The sequence below is a fragment of the Capsicum annuum genome, chromosome 10 (assembly GCF_002878395.1).
Source record: "Capsicum annuum cultivar UCD-10X-F1 chromosome 10, UCD10Xv1.1, whole genome shotgun sequence".
Classification (NCBI taxonomy): Eukaryota; Viridiplantae; Streptophyta; class Magnoliopsida; order Solanales; family Solanaceae; genus Capsicum; species Capsicum annuum.
In genome coordinates, this window is record NC_061120.1 from 458655 (window position 1) to 478255 (window position 19601).

Here is a 19601-nt window from a genome sequence, read left to right on the forward strand (position 1 = left end):
AATTTTCATAAATAATATTTTCTTAAGGAAAATTATCATTTACAAATTACGTGACTCTTTTGTGAGTGTATTGGCTCAGTCTTATGTCAAAAAGTACAGTTCTGGTCTGTACATGCCTTTTATGATTCTCTGGCAAATTCATGTCTACTCCTGTGACTAGAATTTTTTTCAGCATATATAAGGGGGTTAGAGGTGTTGAAGGCACTTTAAGGCGACTGTTGCTAGTTGGCATAGGTGCTCGCTGGGCATGTCAGAGTGCAGTGTGGGCATATGGCAGCATGTATGGCTAGTCCGTTCGAGTCACGGGTTCCAGTGAAATTACGTTGACCGCGCTTCATTGTGCTCTAGTGTCGACTATCGGTGGTGTCATCCACACAAGGCTGTTGGCGCTTGATTTCGAATGAGGCGATGCTTTTGTACGTGTGGCGGGTTATGGATGCTGCTCTCGGGGAAAGCTTCAGGCGTTGCACACATGGGACCAAGTTGAATCCGCTCGAGCGCCCGTGACCGATGTGGGTGGCACCCGTGCACTAGCCTCGGCGTGCCTCCATCTTCTCTGCTCCCCCCAAGGGTGGGCTATCGTGTCAAGCGGGACTTGTTTTAGCCTTGCAACATCTGCACGAGCAGTAGCACACAACATCTATTGTTGGGCGTTAGGGCCGATGCTAGTCGAGCATGGAATTTCTTTTCTTTTAACAAACTAATGGGGGAAAAAGAAATCGTCTGATGCAAAAGGCTACGAATAATTTTTTTTCTAGAATTGTTGACTAAATGATTGATATCTATTTTTTAATTACTAATTTTCAAAGTTAAATTAAATTATATTAATTTAATTTTTTAAATAAAAATTTAGATATTCAAAAAATATATGGAAAAGTATTATAAATTACAATTTTTCTTATTCCAATTTGATTAAGAAATAGATCTTAACACGTTATTTAAAATTTATATTGTTTGACCCAAAAAATAAAAAAATGCAACTAAAAAGGAATGGGGAGACTACATTTTGAAGAATTGATCAAAGTTCATACAATTTAATTTTTGAAAAGTGTGATGAGTAAACCAAATCGATATATGTTCAAATTTGATTGATAAAATTACCCAATACATATACTAGTGGAAGTAATAAGCACCACATAAATTATTTAAGTGTAAATTGATCTCAAACAACACAATTATAACTAGTTCTTTTATTAGTTTCCTTTGAACACGAAAATACTAAAACCGTACAAGTGTTCAAACTTGAAGCACTACCATTAACAATTGAATCAAAAAATACAATCAATATATTTATGAAATTCGTCTGTATATGTGTAAGATATAATTAACACAATCAATCATGATTTCAAAATTGTTTTTAATTTTTTATTTATAACAAGAGAACGAGTAAAATGAGTCTAAAAAAAATTGTACATTACAGTATCTGATAGTGATTCACAAAATCTTGAAATTCCTACTGTTATATCTTTGATAAACAATGCAACTCTAGTTGGGTCAGTTTGGTCTTGTCATTTAGCTAAGTACGAGAAAGAGAATAGAGAGCAAATGATGGGACTGTATCTTTTTAGTGGTGATTAGCCAAGAAACGTACCGTACATAAACCACTAAATACTAATTTCTAATAGGCTCTTTGGGATAGTGTTTTACTTGTAAATAGTGCATAATTATTACTCATTATAAATAAATAGTCCTCTACCCTAAATCAAAAACTATAAAAATTAGAAGATTTCCTACTGTTCTTCTTTAACAAGAGACAAATTTATACACCACTTTTTTATTTAGTTCGGTACAAGTACTAGTCGTGTACTCTCTCTGTCCTAAATTATCTGTCTCAAATTGAGATGACACACTGATTAAGAAAAATAATTAATAATATGGATAGTTTACCATGGTCCTCCTATTTAATTTTTATTTATTTTTTTGAATTTTCATAAATAATATTTGAAAAATAATATTTTCTTAATGAAAATTATCATTTTCAAACTACGTGACTCTTTTGTGAGTGTATTTGCTCAGTCTTTCATCAAAACGTGCAGTTCTAGTCCATACATGTCTAGTATGATTCTCTGAAAAATTCATGTCTACTCCTGTCACTAGGATTTTTTAAAGCATACATAAGGGGGTAGAGGTGTTGAACGCACTTTAAGGCGATTGTCGCTAGTTGTCATAGGCGCTCATTGGGCATGTCAACATCTAGTGTGGACACATGACAATATGCATGGCTAGTCCATGCGAGCCATTGTTACCCATGAAACAACGTCGATCGCCCTTTATTGTGCTCTCATGTCGGCTATGAAGGTGTCGTCGACGAAGGAACTGTTGGGCTTGATCTCGTACGAGGCGGCACTTTCGTACGTGCGGCGAGTTCTGGATGCTGCTCTTGGAGAAATCTCTAGGCACTGCAAGCATGTGGATGAGTCAAATCCGCATCGAGCGCCAGCGGCCGATGTAGGCGACGTTCGTGCACTACCCTCGGTGTGCTTTCATCTCCTCTTCTCCCTTCAAGGGTAGGATATCGTGTCAAGAGGGACTTGTTTTAGCCTTGTAACATCCACACAGGAAGCATCGCATGACATCAATTACTTTGTGTTGGGTCCAATGCTGGGCGTGCATTGTAGGATTATTTAGAAGCACAGTGCATGAATTGTGTTTGGCATGTGCGATTAGGTTGGATCCCTGTTCAAGCAGCGACGTCCTAACTTGCTCGCCATCTATGTCATGAGGTAAGCGCAATTTAGGCTTGCTCGAAGTCGGTTTCTTGTGCTGCATACCTAAGTGCCAGAGTGGGGTATTGTAAGTGGCAGAGTGTCCTTTCTACCACGATCCACTTAGATTCAACCCTTTGTCATTCCGGTTCGTCCCTCTCCCTCTAATCCTATTATTTTTTCGTTTATCTCCAAATGAGGTTTGCGGATCCATCCTTGAAAATACCACTAAATGTTGTGAGTTTACCTCACCCTCGAGCATGCCGTGGCACAGCCTCACCCAAGTTCGCTGTTTGTTTTTTAAATATTGTGTCCATTCATTCCGAACAGTTAAGTATGATATCAAGTAGCCTTTCGTGCAAAATTACGACATCGCAATTAAAGGTATTTCACAATGCGGAGTGCGGCTCAAGAGCCCAGTGATGCGTCGAGGCCAACGTCGGTGCGTGGAGGCATGTTGCGTCTAGAGGTTTTAGTGGCCGTCAAGTTAAACCCGAGAGACATATCCAATGACCCGTGCTCCAACGTCCGACGAAATCAACAGCACACAATGCTGACATGAGCAATGCCACAACTGATGTATAATACCGAAGGACCTATAGTGGCCTATTGTTAGACCCCCAGACTAAGACATGATGGCTGACAAGCCATGTCAAGGTGCACATTAGCCTTGACATGTGCTAAGGCAAGCAATGTCATGATGTCGTGTCTATGAGATAGCAGACAGCTGATGATAGCCAAGGCACTGGAGTGATAGTAAGACATCCTTGGGCACATGAGGCATGACAGGTGCATAGCACCTATGCGGGCATGTATACAGGCAGTGACATAGGCATGGTAGAGCACTAGCATGGCATCGGCATTGACATGGCGCAAGCGATGGCATAGCACAGGAATAGACATTAGCATGATCAAGACAGTGTCACAGCATAGGCAGTGACGTGACCTAGACAGTGACATGGCCGAGACAACAATATGGCATGGGCAATGAAATGGCACAGGCGCAGACAACGATATGACACGGGCATGGCATGATGCTGTCAAGGTAAGGCGTGGCTGAGAAGGATGACAAGGCAAAGACAAAATGGTCAAGTGTTGGAAAGCTTGAAATTGACTAACTGTTGAACGTTGGCAAAATTGTCTAAAGGGGAAAGGTTTCCCATGTGCTTGTCACATAGAGCAGTTGCTAAGTTTGAATTTTGAAAATTGTAAATATGTGTAATTTTCAGAATGTATTTAAATACTTAGATATGTTGTAGAGTCATATGATAAGCAAACAGCCATGTCCAATGACATGCTGCCAGGTGTCGTTAGTTATAATTGTTGTAACTGCCCATGTGCAGCCTATATATGTTGTTGCTGGAAATTGTACAAGGCAGTGAGTGTTGAATTACCTTTGTAAAATTCATGTAATATTATTCTTTTTTATTATGAGATATAATAAAATGTTGGAAACTTGTTTTCCATAAATCTATTGAGTGTTTTATGTTTCTGTAGCCTTAGTCTATTTCACTTACATTGTGCAGTGTGTGTGTGGCTGAAGTTGTGTAGTGTGGTGTGACTGCCAAGCAGCGGTGTTGAGAAAAAAAAAATCCCTTGTGTCACCTACCATGGTGGTGTCTTTGTCGAGTCAGGTGTCCGTGCATCGACACCTTCACCCCAAGGCACCATGTGCCAACGCCTCAAACCACCATAGGCACCATGACACCGTGCAATAAGGCACCACCAACACAGTGCACTAGAGCACCATGGACACCATGCACCGAGGAACCATGGACACCGTGCACCAAGGCACCATGGCATCAAGGAACCATGGAGCCGTGGCACCAAAGCTCCGTGCACCATGTCACCAAGGCACCATGGCACCAAGTCAACAGGTTACTTCAAGCGTTGGTAATATTTTCCTAATGTTTTAATTTTTTAAAAATATTTTTTCTATTTTTTATTTATTTTAATTTATTTTTTGAATTTTCATAAATAATATTTTCTTAATGAAAATTATCATTTACAAATTACATAACTCTTTTGTGAGTGTATTGGCTCAGTCTTATGTCAAAACGTGCAGTTTTGGTCCGTACATACCTAGTATGATTCTCTGGCAAATTCATGTTTACTCCTTTGACTAGGATTTTTTTTAATCATATATAAGGGGGTTAGAGGTATTGAAGACACTTCAAGGCGATTGTTGCTAGTTGGCATAGACGCTCACTGGATATGTCGGCGTGCAATGTGGACACATGACAACATATTTGGCTAGTCCGTGGGAGCCACGGGTGCCCACGAAACAATATCGACCGGGCTTCATTGTGCTCTCGTGTCGGCTATTGGTGGTGTCGTCCACGACAGGGCTGTTGGCGCTTGATTTCAAACGTGGCGATGCTTTTGTTCATGCGGCGAGTTCTGGATGCTTCTCTCAAGGTAAGCCCCATACGCTGCATGCATACGGCCGAGTTGAATCCACGTCGAGTGCCCACGGCTGATGCGGATGGCGCCCGTACACTAGCCTCGGCACGGCTACGAATAATTTTTTTTCTAGACTTGTTGACTAAATGATTGATATCTATTTTTTAATAACTAATTTTCAAAGTTAAATTAAATTATATTAATTTAATTTTTTAAATTAAAATTTAGATATTCAAAAAATATATGAAAATTATTATAAATTACAATTTTTCTTATTTCAATGTGATTAAGAAATACATCTTAACATGTTATTTAAAATTTATATTGTTTGACCCTAAAAATAAAAAAAATGCAACTAAAAAGGAATAGAGAGACTACATTTTAACGAATTGATCAAAGTTCATACAATTTAATTTTCAAAAAGTGTGATGAATAAAATAAATAGACATATTTTTAAATTTTGATGGAGAAAATTACCTAATACATATACTAGTGGAAGTAATAAGCACCACATAAATTATTTGAGTGTAACCTGACCTCAAACATTAAGCACCCCATAAATTATTTGAGTATAAACTGGCCTCAAACAATACAATTATAACTAGTTCTTTTATTAGTTTCCTTTGAACAGGAAAATACTAAAACTGTACAAGTGTTCAAACTTGAAGCACAACCACTAACAATTGAGTCAAAAAATACAATCAACATATTTATGAAATTCGTCTATATATGAGTAAGATATAATTAACACAATCAATTATGATTTCAAAATTGTTTTCTATTTATTCATTATAACAACAGAAATAGTAAAATAAGTTTAAAAAATAAAAATGTGTACATTGCAATATCTGGCAGTGATTCACAAAATCTAGAAATTTCTACTGCTACATCTTGATAAACAGTGCAAGTCTAGTTGGGTCAGTTTGGTCATGTCATTTAGCTAAGTATGAGAGAGAGAATAGAGTGTAGATGATGGGACTGTATCTGCTTAGTGGTGCTTAGCCAAGAAACGTACCATACATAAACCACCAAATACTCATTTCTAATAGGCTCTTTGGGATACGAACTATTTTACTTGTAAATAGTGCATAATTATTACTCATTATAAATAAATAAATGAATAAATAAATAAATAAATAGTCCTCTACTATAAATCAAACACCAAAGAAATCGGAAGATTTCCTACTGTTCTTCTTTGAAAAGAGACAAATTTATATTTCACTTTTTTATTTAGTTCAGTACAAGTACTAGTCATATACTCTCTCCGTCCTGAATTATCTGTTTTAAATTGAGATGATATATTGATTAAGAAAAATAATTAATAATATGACTAGTTTATCATAGTCCCCTATTTAATTTTTTTTTTTGAATTTTCATAAATAATATTTGAAAAATAATATTTTCTTAATGAAAATTATCATTTACAAATTACATGACTCTTTTGTGAGTGCATTGGCTCAGTATTACGTCAAAACGTGCAGTTCTAGTCCATACATGTCTAGTATGATTCTTTGGAAAATTCATGTCTACTTCTGTCACTAGGATTTTTTTAAACATATATAAAAGGGGTAGAGGTGTTGAACGCACTTCAAGGCGACTGTCGATAGTTGGCATAGGCACTCACTGGGCATGTCGGCGTACAGTGTGGGCACATGGCAGCATATATAGCTAGTCCATGCGAGTCGTCATTACCGGCGAATCAACGTCGATCACCCTTCATTGTGCTCTCGTGTCGGCTATCGGTGGCATCGTCCACAAAGGGGTTATTGGCGCTTAATCTCATACGAGGCGACACTTTTATACGTGCGGCGTGTTCTGGATGCTTCTCTTGGGGCATGCTCCAAGCGCTGCATGCATGGGGACGAGTCAAATTCGTGTCGAGCACCAACGGCCGATGTGGACGACGTCCGTGCACTAGCCTCAGCGCGTCTTCATCTCCTCTTATCCCCTCAAGGGTAGGATATCATGTCAAGCGGAACTTACTTTGGTCTTGCAACGTCTACATGAGCATCAACACACGACATCTATTGTTGGGCATGCATTGTTAAAGCATTTGGATGCTAAGTGTGTGAGTTGTGTTCGGCATGTGCGGTAAGGTTAGATCCCTGTTCAAGCAGCGACGTTCTAACCCGTCTGCTATCTATGTCATGGGGTAAACCCAATTTAGACTTGCTCGAAGTTAGATTCTTGTGTTGCATACCTAAGTGCCATAATGGGGTATTGTAAGTGGCAGAGTGGCCTTCCTGCCACGATCCACTGAGATTCAGCCCTTTGTAGCTCTGGTTCGTCCCTCCCCCTCCAATCCAATCATTTTTTCATCTATCTCTAAATGAGGTTTGTGCATCCATCCTTGAAAAATCCTACTAAGTGTTGTGAGTTCACCTCACCCTCAAGCATGTCATGGCATAGCCTCACCCGAGTTCGCCGTTTGTTTTTCAACTGTCGCGTGCGTTCATTCTGAACAGTTAAGTATGATATCAACTAGAATTTCGTGCAAAACTACGGCGTTGAAATTAGAGGTGTTCCGCGACGCGGAGTGCGGTTCAAGATCCCAGCGATGCATCGAGGCCAACGTCGGTGCGTGGAGGCATGTCGAGACTATAGGTTTTTTTATCATCAAGTGAAACCCTAGAGACATGTCCAATGACCCTCGCTCCAACGTCCGGCAAAATCGGCAACACACAATGCCGACATGAGCAACGCCACGTCTGATGTATAATGCCGAAGAACCTATAGTGGCCTACTGTTAGACCCCAGACTAAGACATGATGGCTGACAAGCCATGTCTAGGTGTATATTAGCCTTGACATGTGCTAAGGCAAGCAATATCATCATGTGGTGGCTATGAGATAGCAGGCAGCTGATGATAGCCAAGGCGTTGGAGTGATGGCAAGACATCCTTGGGCACGTGAGGCACAGTACGTGCATAGCACTTACGCGGGCATGCATATAGTTAATGACATAGGCATGGCAGAGCACCGACATGGCATCGACGCTGACATGGCGCAAGCGATGGCATAGCACAGGAATGGACATTAGCATGATCAAGACAGTGTCACAGCATAGGCAGTGGCGTGACCTAGACAGTGACATGGCCGCGACAACAATATAGCATGGGCAGTGAAATGGCACAGGCGCAGGCAACGACATGACACGGGCATGGCATGATGCTTTCAAGGTAAGGCGTGGCTGAGAGATGACAAGACAAAGACAAAATGGTCAAGTGTTGGAAAGTTGGAAATTGACTAAGTGTTGAACATTGGCAAAATTGGCTAAAAGGGAAAGGTTGCCCAGGTGCTTGTCACATAAAGCAGTTGCTAAGTTTGAATTTTGAATATTGTAAACATGTGTGATGTTTAAAATGTATTTGAATACTTAGATCATGCTGCCGAGTCATGTAATAAGCAGGCAGCCATGTCTAATGATATGCTGCCAGGTGCCGTTGGTTGTAACTGTTGTAACTGCCCATGTGTAGCCTATATATGGTGTTGCTGGAAATTGTACAAGGTAGTGAGTGTTGTATTGCCTTTGTAAAATTTGTGTGATATTTTTCATTTTTATTCTACGATATAATAAAAGGTTGGGAACTTATTTCCTGTAAATCTGTTGAGTATTTTACGTTTCTGCAGCCTTAGTCTCTTTTAATTAGACTGTGCAGTGTGTGTGTGGCTGAAGTTTTGTAGTATGGTGTGACTGCCAACCAGTGGTATTGCGAAAAAAAGGCCCTGTCTCACCTACCACGGTGGTGTCTTTGTCGAGTCGGGTGTTCGTGCACCAGCACCGGCACCCCCAAGGCACCATGAGCCAAAGCCTCAAACTACCATGGGCACCATGACACTGTGCACCAAGGCACCACCGACACCGTGCACCAAGGCACCACAGTCAGTTTTTAAAATTAGTTTTTAATTATATTTTCAAATAAAATCGACCACACGTGGTCGATTTTTTAAAATTAATTTTTAATTATATTTTTAAATAAAACCAACCACTTGTGGTCGGTTTTTAATTAAAAAAAAAAATTAAAAATGCAGCCATTTGTGTTCAGTTTTATTTAAAAAATATAATGAAATAATATTTTTAAAAACCGACCAATTGCGGTTGATTTATTTTGAAATTAAACTTAAAATATTTTATAAATGTGACCACAAGTGGTCGGTTTTAGAATTTTAAAAAAATAAAAAAGAAAATAATTTTAAAAAATTGATCACTTGTTGTTGATTTTTTTAAAAATATATAGTGAAAAAGTATTTTTAAAAAGAAACCACTTATGGGCAGTTTTATTTAAAAACTAAATTTTAAATATTTTATAAAAGCGACCACAAGTAGTCGATTTTGTAATTAAAAAATAAAAAAGAAAATTTTTTAGCAAACCGACCACTTGTAGTCACTTTTATATTAAAAAAATAAAATATTTTTAGAAAGAGATCCCTTGTGGTCTGTTTATATTAAAAAATAATAATATGTAAATCAAATAAAATAAATAAATTACGTTAAACATAACCTTTATCTTTTGCTTGTGTTTCAATATATAAAATAAATATTTTTCTTTGTATATATGCTAAATGACGTTAAACATAATCATTATATAATGAATATGTCTATATCATATAGTTGAGGTAATGATATTATGCTACTATTGCAGTTATAATAATGTAACATACATATATAACCGATAATTCGTCAGAATATAATGAATGTGTTCTATTATGAGATAATATACTTGTGGATGTGATATATATAGTACATATTCACAAGTTTATATATATATATATATATATATAGTCAAAAAGTAGAAAATCTATCCAGACATATTGAATACCTTGATTTGAAATGATAGAAGTAATAATATACTGTACGTTGAAGTTATATTAATGAAAGCTAATCAAATTAATCGATAACTCATCAAAGTATATATATATATATATATATATATATATATATATGAAATAAGTCACATTATATTATTGGATAATATACTCGTGTACGTATGTGATGTATATAGTATGTATTTAGAACTTGATATAGTCGATAATGTGTATATGTGTGTATGTATAAGTATATACATTGTGCGTGTGTGTGTGTATATATAGTAAAATTCTGTATGTGATGTATATAGTACGTATTCAAGAGTTGGTATATATATATATGTATGTATGTATATATATATATATGATGTAGTGATCGATGAACTATGTGCGTGGGGGGGCTGAAGTTGTGTAGTGTGGTGTGGCTGTCAAGCAGTGGTGTTGGTACAATGACACCGTGCACCAAGGTACCATAGTGCCAATGCCTCAAACCACTATGGGCACCATGACACCGTGCACCAAGGTACCATGGTACAATGACACGATGGCACCAAGGAACCATGGCGCGATGGCACCGTATCACCGTGTACATTGGCACCAAGGCACCATGGTACCGTACACCGTGGCACCGTGCACCATGGCACCAAAGCACCCATGCATTCTAAACTAGGAATGGTGTGGCTGGCACCCGCGCGCACGTGCACCCACCGCGAGCACACCAAGGCACCATCGACACAGTGAAGACACCCTGACACCGTACAAAAAAACGTAAACCTAGGTTCAATCATTCAAATATTTTCAAAACATTCATCCATCTTTCTCACCGTTGATACCCCTTTCGTTACATACACACTCTAAGTGTTTTCTAACGATATTTCAATGTTACCTCATATGATGGGGCAGTTTTCCTAATGTCCCCACATTATTTTTATATTTTTTAAAATTTTATTAAATATTCTTAAATTTAAATAATTTATACTGTTACGTTATACGCTCAAATATGCAAACAATTATTGGTTTTGGGAATATTTTCATAATGTTTTTATATTTTTAAAATATTTTTTCTATTATTATTTATTTTTATTTTTATTTTTGAATTTCCATAAATAGTATTTGAAAAATAATATTTTCTTGATGAAAATTATCATTTACAAATTACGTCACTCTTTTGTGAGTGCATTGGCTCAGTTCTAGTTCGTACATGTCTAGTATGATCCTCTAAAAAATTCATGTCTACTACTGTCACTAGGGTTTTTTTAAACATATATAAGGGGGTTAGAGGTGTTGAAGACACTTCAAGGGGACTCTAGCTAATTGGCATAGGCGCTCACTAGGCATGTCGGCGTGCAGTATGGGCACATGGCAGCATACATGGCTAGTCCGTGCGAGCCGTCGGAGCCCGCGAAACAATGTCGATCGCGATTCATTATGCTCTCGTATCAACTATCGATGGTGTCATCCACGACGAGGTTGTTGGCATTTGATTTCGTATGAGGCGGCGCTTTGGTGCATGCGGCGAGTACTGGATACTGCTCTTGGGGAAAGCTCCTGGCGCTGCACGCATAGGGCCGAGTCGAATCCACGTCAAGAGTCGGCGGCCGATGTGGGCGGCGCCCCTGCACTAGCCTCGGCGCGCCTTCATCTAATCTTCTCCCCCAAGGGTGGGATATCTTATCAAGCGGGTCTTGTTTTAGCCTTAGAACGTCCACAAGGGCAATAACGCACGTCCACAAGGCTGGATCCCTGTTCGAGCAGCGATGTCCTAACCCACCTGCCATCTATGTCATGGGGCAAGCGAAATTTAGGCTTGATCGATGTTGGTTTCCTATGCTGGATACCTAAGTGGAAGAGTAGGGTATTGTATGTTGCAAAGTGGCCTTGTTGTCATGATCCACTGAGATTCAGCTCTTTGTTGTTCCGATTCGTCTCTCTCCCTCCAATCCAATTATATTTCCGCCTATCTCCAAAGGTGGTTTGTGCATCCGTCCTTGAAAAATCCACTAAGTGTTGTGAGTTCACCTCACCCTCAGAATGTCGTGGCATAGCCTCACCCGAGCTCGTCGCTTATTTTTCAAGTGTCCTATGCATTCATTCCAAAAAGTTAATTATGATATTAAGTGGCCTTTCGTGCAAAACTATGGCATCACAACTTGAGTTTTTCTGCGTTGCAAAGTATGGCTCAAGAGCCTAGCAAGCGTCGAAGCCTACATCAGCGCATGGAGGCATGTCATAACTAGAGTTTTTCATGACCATCAAATGCAATCCTAGAGACATGTCTAATGTCCCGCGCTCCAACGTCCGACGAAATCGACAGCACACAACACTGACATAGGCAATGCCACAATCGATGTATAATGCCAAAGGACCTACAGTAGCCTACTGTTAGACCCCCAAACTAAGACATGATGGCTGACAAGCCCTGTCAAGGTGAACATTAGCCTTGACATGTGCTAAGGAAAGCAATGTGATATTCTGGAGGCTATGAGATAGCAGGCAACTGATGATGGCCAAGGCACTGGAGTGATGGCAAGGCAGCCTTGGGCACATGAGGCACGACAGACACATGGCAACTATGTGGGCATGTCTACAGGCAGTGATATGGCATGGCACAGCACCGACATGGCATCGGTATTGACATGGCACAAGCGATTGCATGGAACAGGCATAGGCATTGGCTTTGTTAAGACAGTGTTACGGCATAGGCAGTAGCGTGGCCTAGACAATGACATAGCCGAGACAGCAGTATGGCATGGGCATTGGCATGGCGCAAGAGTAGCCAACGACATGACACGGGCATGGCATGATGCTGTTAAGGCAAGGCGTAGTTGAGAAGCATGACAAGATAAAGACGAAATAGTCAAGTGTTGGATAGTTGGAAATTGACTAAGTGTTGAACATTGGAAAATTAGATAAAGGGGCAAGGTTGCCTATGTGCTCTTCACATGGGGCAGTTGTTAAGTTAGAATTTTGAATATCGTAAATATGTGTGATTCTCATAATGTATTTGAATACTTAGATCAAGTTGCTGAGCCATATGATACGCAGGCAACCATGTCCAATGGCATGCTGCCGGGTATTGTTGGTTGTAACTACTGTTACTGCCCATGTGCAACCTATATATGGTCTTGCTGGAAATTATACAAGGCTTGTAAAATTCGAGTGACATTGTCCTTTTGATTTCGAGAGATAATAAAAGGTTGGGGACTTGTTCCCTGTAAATCTGTTGAGTGATTTATGTTTCTATAGCCATTGTCGATTTTACTTAGACTGTGCAGTGTGTGTGTGTGTGGCTGAAATTGCGCAATGTGGTGTGACTGCCAAGCAGTGGTGTTGTGAAAAAAGAAAATGCCCTTATCTCACCTACCATGGTGGTGTATTTGTCGAGTCGGGTGTCCGTGCATAAGCACCTTCACCCCCAAAGTACTATGCGCTAATGTCTAAAACCACCATGGGCACCATGATACCGTGCACCAAGGCACCACGGACACCGTGTACCAAGGCACCACGAACATCGTACACCTAGGTACTATAGAACCGTACACCATGGCACCATAGCACCGTGCACCATTTCACCACGGTATTGTGCACAATGACACCATGACACTAAGGCATTATGCACCATGGCACCGAACACAATAGCACCGTGGTACCGTTCACCATGGCACCAAAGCACCAATGCATTCTAAACTTGGAACGATGTGTCTAGCAATCATGCGCCCGTGCACCCACTGCGAGCGCACCAAGTCCTCATGGGCTTGGTGAAGGCACTATGACACCATGTAAAAAAAATCTAGGTTCGATCATCCGAATATTTTTATATTGTTTATCCATCTTTCTCACTGTTGTGTACCCCTTTCGTTACATACACGCTCTAAGTATTTTTTAAAAATATTTTAATATCACCTCATGATATGAGAATAATCACAGATATGGACTTATGAGAGTGCGTGTTGGACCCGAGCCTTGATGTGTGCAATTGAAGTGTAAAATAGGCCCAAAATGCTCCAAAATCAATCCATAACAAACACTTGATGGGTGCGCACTCCTTGAAGGGACTGGTGGTTATTTTACACTTTATTTTGTAATACACTAGATATAGGATCTTGTAGGGTTTCATTACTTAGATTTTGATAAATATTGAGAGTTCATAACACTTTGTAACATAAGTTCTCTTCTCTATGAGGCAAACCCAAAACTCGGGCTAGAACAAGTGTGGAATCACTTGTCATGCATTTTTCTTGGAAACATTGATGCTTGAGAGGTGGAATCTGATATTGTGTCATGTAAGAGATAGGTGAATTTTTGTGTGTAGTGTTAATGGTCCAAGAGTAGAATAGGCTCTTGGGTTCTTAAGATTATGCCTTCATATAGTCCATCTATCTATCCTTTATTTATTGGAATCATTGTCTCTTGTCCTTGTTAATGTAACCCGTGAGGTATGTTATTGTTACCACATTGTTGTTGTTCATACTGTCTTCATATTGTTGTTGTTAAATCTATTTTGGGTGTCCTTTTAGGTGTTGAAACACACCCCTATCTCGTGTATTGTTGTTCTTGTTTGTGAATCCGAGTGTGGTTATCAAAAGGGCCCTCAGTTTTTTGAACTTGTGGACTGATTTTGGTGTTTGTTTCGTGCTACCTTATTCTTACTGTATCATTTGGTATATGAGCATGTATTGATCTTGTTCCGACAAGATCAAATCTTGGGCTAGCTCACTTGAAAAATAAAAAAAAGGTAAATTTGTTCATTTTGTGTTCTTGGCCAAAATTGTGAACTTTTTGTTGTTATGTCTTGGACAAATATTTGTGTGACTAGATCTTGGTGTCTTTTGTTTTGTTTAGTTTTTTCTAAGTTTTGACTTTCTTGTTTACTAGCACTTTGAGTCTAACTCTAAACTTGAGCTTGAACCTATTGAAGGGTTGTTGTGAGCAAGGTGTGGGTTGTATGTTGATGTTATAGTTATAACTTGGTCGAATGTTGAATTTGTAGTTAGACATTGGTAATGTTGTTTTAGATCTTGAAAGGTTGTTTTTGTGTTCTTTTTGTTCATCACAACCTTTCTCTCTTGCTAAAATTGAAACACAACACAAAGCGACTTGGCCCTTGTTGGAGGTTTTGTAGTTGACCTTGTTGTTGTTCTCGGAGATTATGTTGGTTTATCTTGGTGTGCTTATTGTGTTCTTGAATCTCTTCATCATATTCTTCACCTTGTTAATACTAAAGTGAACTTATATTTTCAAAAGGTGAAAGACAAGGTGTAGTACTTGTTAAGTTTTGAAAGACCCCCAACCACCAAAAGACTTTATATCACCTCTCCACTACTTTTTCATAAAACAAGGGTCCATGTCTTAAGGAGAAGTGCAAAGAAAGTCAAGTCTTTATTTTTGTTGAAACTTGAAAGAAGTATTCCAAGACTTATATTTCCCTTCTTAACCAATTCCCACTACTTCTAAATGGTAAAATTGATCAAGACTTCCAAATTTGGAAAATAAAATTATTGAGAACCGAGGCCAATCACGGACTGCCACATCACCAAGTACTATTCACATGACAAATTTTAAGCTCAATTTGGATCTTCTAGTTTCATTTTGTGTCTTTAGTTTAGTTTGTTGATCTCAAATCTAACTTACAAAGTCATTGTAATACGTCCTTGTGTGTCTTCCTTACTGTTTGGAGTCATTGTAAATGTTGGATTTACCTCTCAACACCTCTGAGAGTACAATCAAGCTTGCAATATTTGTGAGATTAAGTGTAAGGGATCCGAGAGACAAGAAATAAAAAGAGAGAGTGAGGATATATTTTTGTACAACTAACGTGTTTTCTATTTTTGTAGGTAACTTCTTGGCCATAATGGAATCCATTTTGGCCCACCTTGATGCTATTTCCTGAGAATTGGCTAAGGCGAATGCGGGTCTTAAAAAATTAGGCTCGGATATGTCTATTGTACTTTAAAGGTTGGATCGATTGGAGAGTCAAAAGAACTCTCGTGTTTCTACCCCCAAAATTTTACCTCAAACGATCAATCATCCAAGGCCACCACCAAATAACATAGACATAAGCTAAGCCACTAAATGTCCTCAAACCCAAAACCTACATAGGTCAATCCCTCCTCCATTCGATCAAGTCCAATAAAAAGGACTTGGAAGCCAAATCTCTCCTGTCCAAGCTCCACAACCGAAGATCCACTTTAACAAATCAATTATCTCAATTGAAACTCCACTTCATCAAAGACGGCATATCCATATAGAGGAGAATGGTAGAAAGGAATATGATGAATATGGAGTCTACGATGATACTTGTATTATGGTAAAAGACTTAATTCGAATGAGATTGAAGACAAGGCTCAAGATAAAGTGTATTATGGTAGAAGACTTAATTCGAATGAGATTGAAGACTAGGCTTAAGATAAAGAAGAAGTCGAGGTTCAAAATAAAGATGTTGGCTGAGACTTGTGTTATTGAGATCTTAGGTTTCTCGTGTTTTTTTACGGATTGTTTTGTGCCAACTCATGTTATACGTGTTGTTTAGTGATTTCTTTTAAAGAGACCACTTGAACGAGGTGTAACCGTGAATTTATGGACAAATTCCTTTCAAGATGGAGAGTATGATATGAGAATAATCAAGGATATGGACTTATGAGCGTTTGTGTTGGACCCGAGCCTTGGTGTGTGCAATTAAAGTATAAAAGATGCCCAAAATGCACCAAAATTAGTCCATAACTTATACTTGATGGGCGCCCACTCTTTGAAGGGTCTTTTGGCCATTTTACACTTTATTGTAATACACTATATATAGGACCTTGTAGAGTTTCATTACTTAGACTTTGATGAATATTGAGAGTATATAACACTTTATCACACAAGTCCTATTCTCTAAGAGGCAAACCTGAAACTAGGGCTAGAACAAGTGTGGAATCACTTGTCTTGCATTTTGCTTGAAAACGTCGATACTTGAGAGGTGGAATCCGATATTATGTCATGTGAGAGATAGTTGAATTGTTGTGTGTAGTGTTAAGGGTCCAAGAGTGGAATAGACTCTTGGGTTCTTAAGATTATGCCTTCATGTAGTCTATCTATCTATCCTTTGTTTGTTGTAATTGTTATTTTTTGTTCTTGTTAATGTAACCCATGAGCTGTGTTATTGTTACCACATTGTTGTTGTTCATCTTGTCTGCATATTGTTATTGTTAAATCTAGTTTGGGTGGCTGTTTATGTATTGAAACGTACCCCTATCTCGTGTATTGTTGTTCTTATTTGTGAATCTGAGTGTGGTCATTAAAAGAGTCCTCGGTTATTTGAATATGGAGTCTACGATGATACTTGTATTATGGTAAAAGACTTAATTCGAATGAGATTGAAGACAAGGCTCAAAATAAAGTGTATTATAGTAGAAGACTTAATTCGAATGAGGTTGAAGACAAGGCTCAATATAAAGAAAAAGTCGAGGTTCAAAATGAAGATGTTGGTTGAGACTTGTGTTATTGACATCTTAGGTTCCTCGTGTTGTTTTACGGATTGTTTTGTGCCAACTCATGTTATACGTGTTGTTTAGTGATTTCTTTTAAAGAGACCAATTGCACGAGGTGTAGCCGTGAATTTATGGACAAATTCCTCTCAAGATGGAGAGGATGATACGAGAATAATCAGGGATATGGACTTATGAAAGTTTGTGTTGGACCCGAGCCTTGATATGTGCAATTGAAGTGTAAAAGAGGCCCAAAATGCACCAAAATTAGTCCATAACTTACACTTGATGGGCGCCCACTCTTTGAAGGGTCTTTTGATCATTTTACACTTTATTTTGTAATACACTATATATAGGACCTTGTAGAGTTTCATTACTTAGACTTTGATGAATATTGAGAGCATAGAACACTTTATCACACAAGTCCTCTATTCTCTAAGAGGCAAACCTGAAACTAGGGCTAGAACAAGTGTGGAATCACTTGTCTTGCATTTTGCTTGAAAACATCGATACTTGAGAGGTGGAATCCGATATTATGTCATGTGAGAGATAGGTGAATTGTTGTGTGTAGTGTTAAGGGTCCAAGAGTGGAATAGGCTCTTGGGTTCTTAAGATTATGTCTTCATGTAGTCTATCTATCTATCCTTTGTTTGTTATAATCGTTGTTTCTTGTTCTTGTTAATGTAACCCATGAGGTGTGTTATTGTTACCACATTGTTGTTGTTCATCTTGTCTGCATATTGTTATTGTTAAATCTAGTTTGGGTGGCTGTTTAGGTGTTGAAACACACCCCTATCTTGTGTATTGTTGTTCTTATTTGTGAATCCGAGTGTGGTCATTAAAAGAGTCCTCGGTTATTTGAACTTGTCGATTGATTTTGGTGTTTGTTTTGTGCTACCTAGTTTTTATCGTATCACCTCATATGATGGGGCGGTTTTCCTAATGTCTCCACGTTATTTTTACATTTTTTAAATTTTTATTTAATATCCTTAAATTCAAATATTTTATACCATTACGTTATACGTATAAATATGCACTGAATTATTGGTTTAAGGTTACTTCATGCGTTGGAAATATTTTTTTAATATTGTTATATTTTAAAGTATTTTTTCTATTTTTTATTTATTTTTATTTATTTTTTTAAATTTTATAAATAATATTTAAAAAATAATATTTCTTAATGAAAATTATCATTTACAAATTGTGTGTCTCTTTTGTGAGTACATTGACTCAGTCTTACATCAAAACTTGCAGTTCTGGTCCGTATATGACTAGTATGATTCTCTGGCAAATTCATGTCTACTCCTGTCACTAGGGTTTTTTTAAGCATATATAATGGGGGTAGAGGCGTTGAAGGTGCTTTAAGGCGACTGTCGCTAGTTGGCATAGGCGCTCACTAGGCATGTCAGCGTGCAGTGTGGGAACATGGCAACATGCATGGCTAGTCTGTACTCTCCGTCGGTGCCCGCGAAACAATGTCGATCGCGCTTTATTTTTCTCTTATGTCGGTTATCGGTGACATTATCCACGACGAGGCTGTTGGCACTTGATTTCATACGAGGCAACGCTTCTGTGTGTGTGGTGATTTCTAGATGCTGCTCTTGGGGCAAGCTCCAGGCGCTGCACGCATGGGGCCGAGTCGAATCTGCGTCCAGCATCGGCGGTCGAAAGCATGGATGGCTAGTTCGTGCGAGCTGTAGTTCCTGCGAAATAACGTTAACCGCGCTTCATTGTGCTCTTGTGTTGGCTATCAGAGGCGTCATCCCCGACAGGGTGTTGGCGTTTGATTTCGGACGAGGCGGTGCTTTTGTGAGTGCAACGAGTTCTAGATGCTGCTCTCGGGGCAAGCTCCAGGCGTTACATGTATGGGGCCGAGCTGAATCCACGTCGAGCACCGACGACCAACGTGGGGGGCTCTCGTGCATAAGTTTTGGAGCGGCTTCATCTCCTTTGCTCCCCCTAAAGATGGGATATCGTGTCAAGAAGGACTTGCTTTAGACTTGCAACATCTGCACGAGCAACAACGCATAATATTTATTGCTGGACGTCGGGGCCGGTGCTGGTCGTGCATCGACAGAGTATTTGGAAGTATGACGCGTGAGTTGTGTTCGGCATGTGCGGTTATATTGGATCCCTGCTCGAGCAGCGACGTGTTGACCCATCTGTCATCTTAGTCATGGGGCAAGCGAAATTTAGGCTTTCTCAAAGTCGTTTTCCTGTGT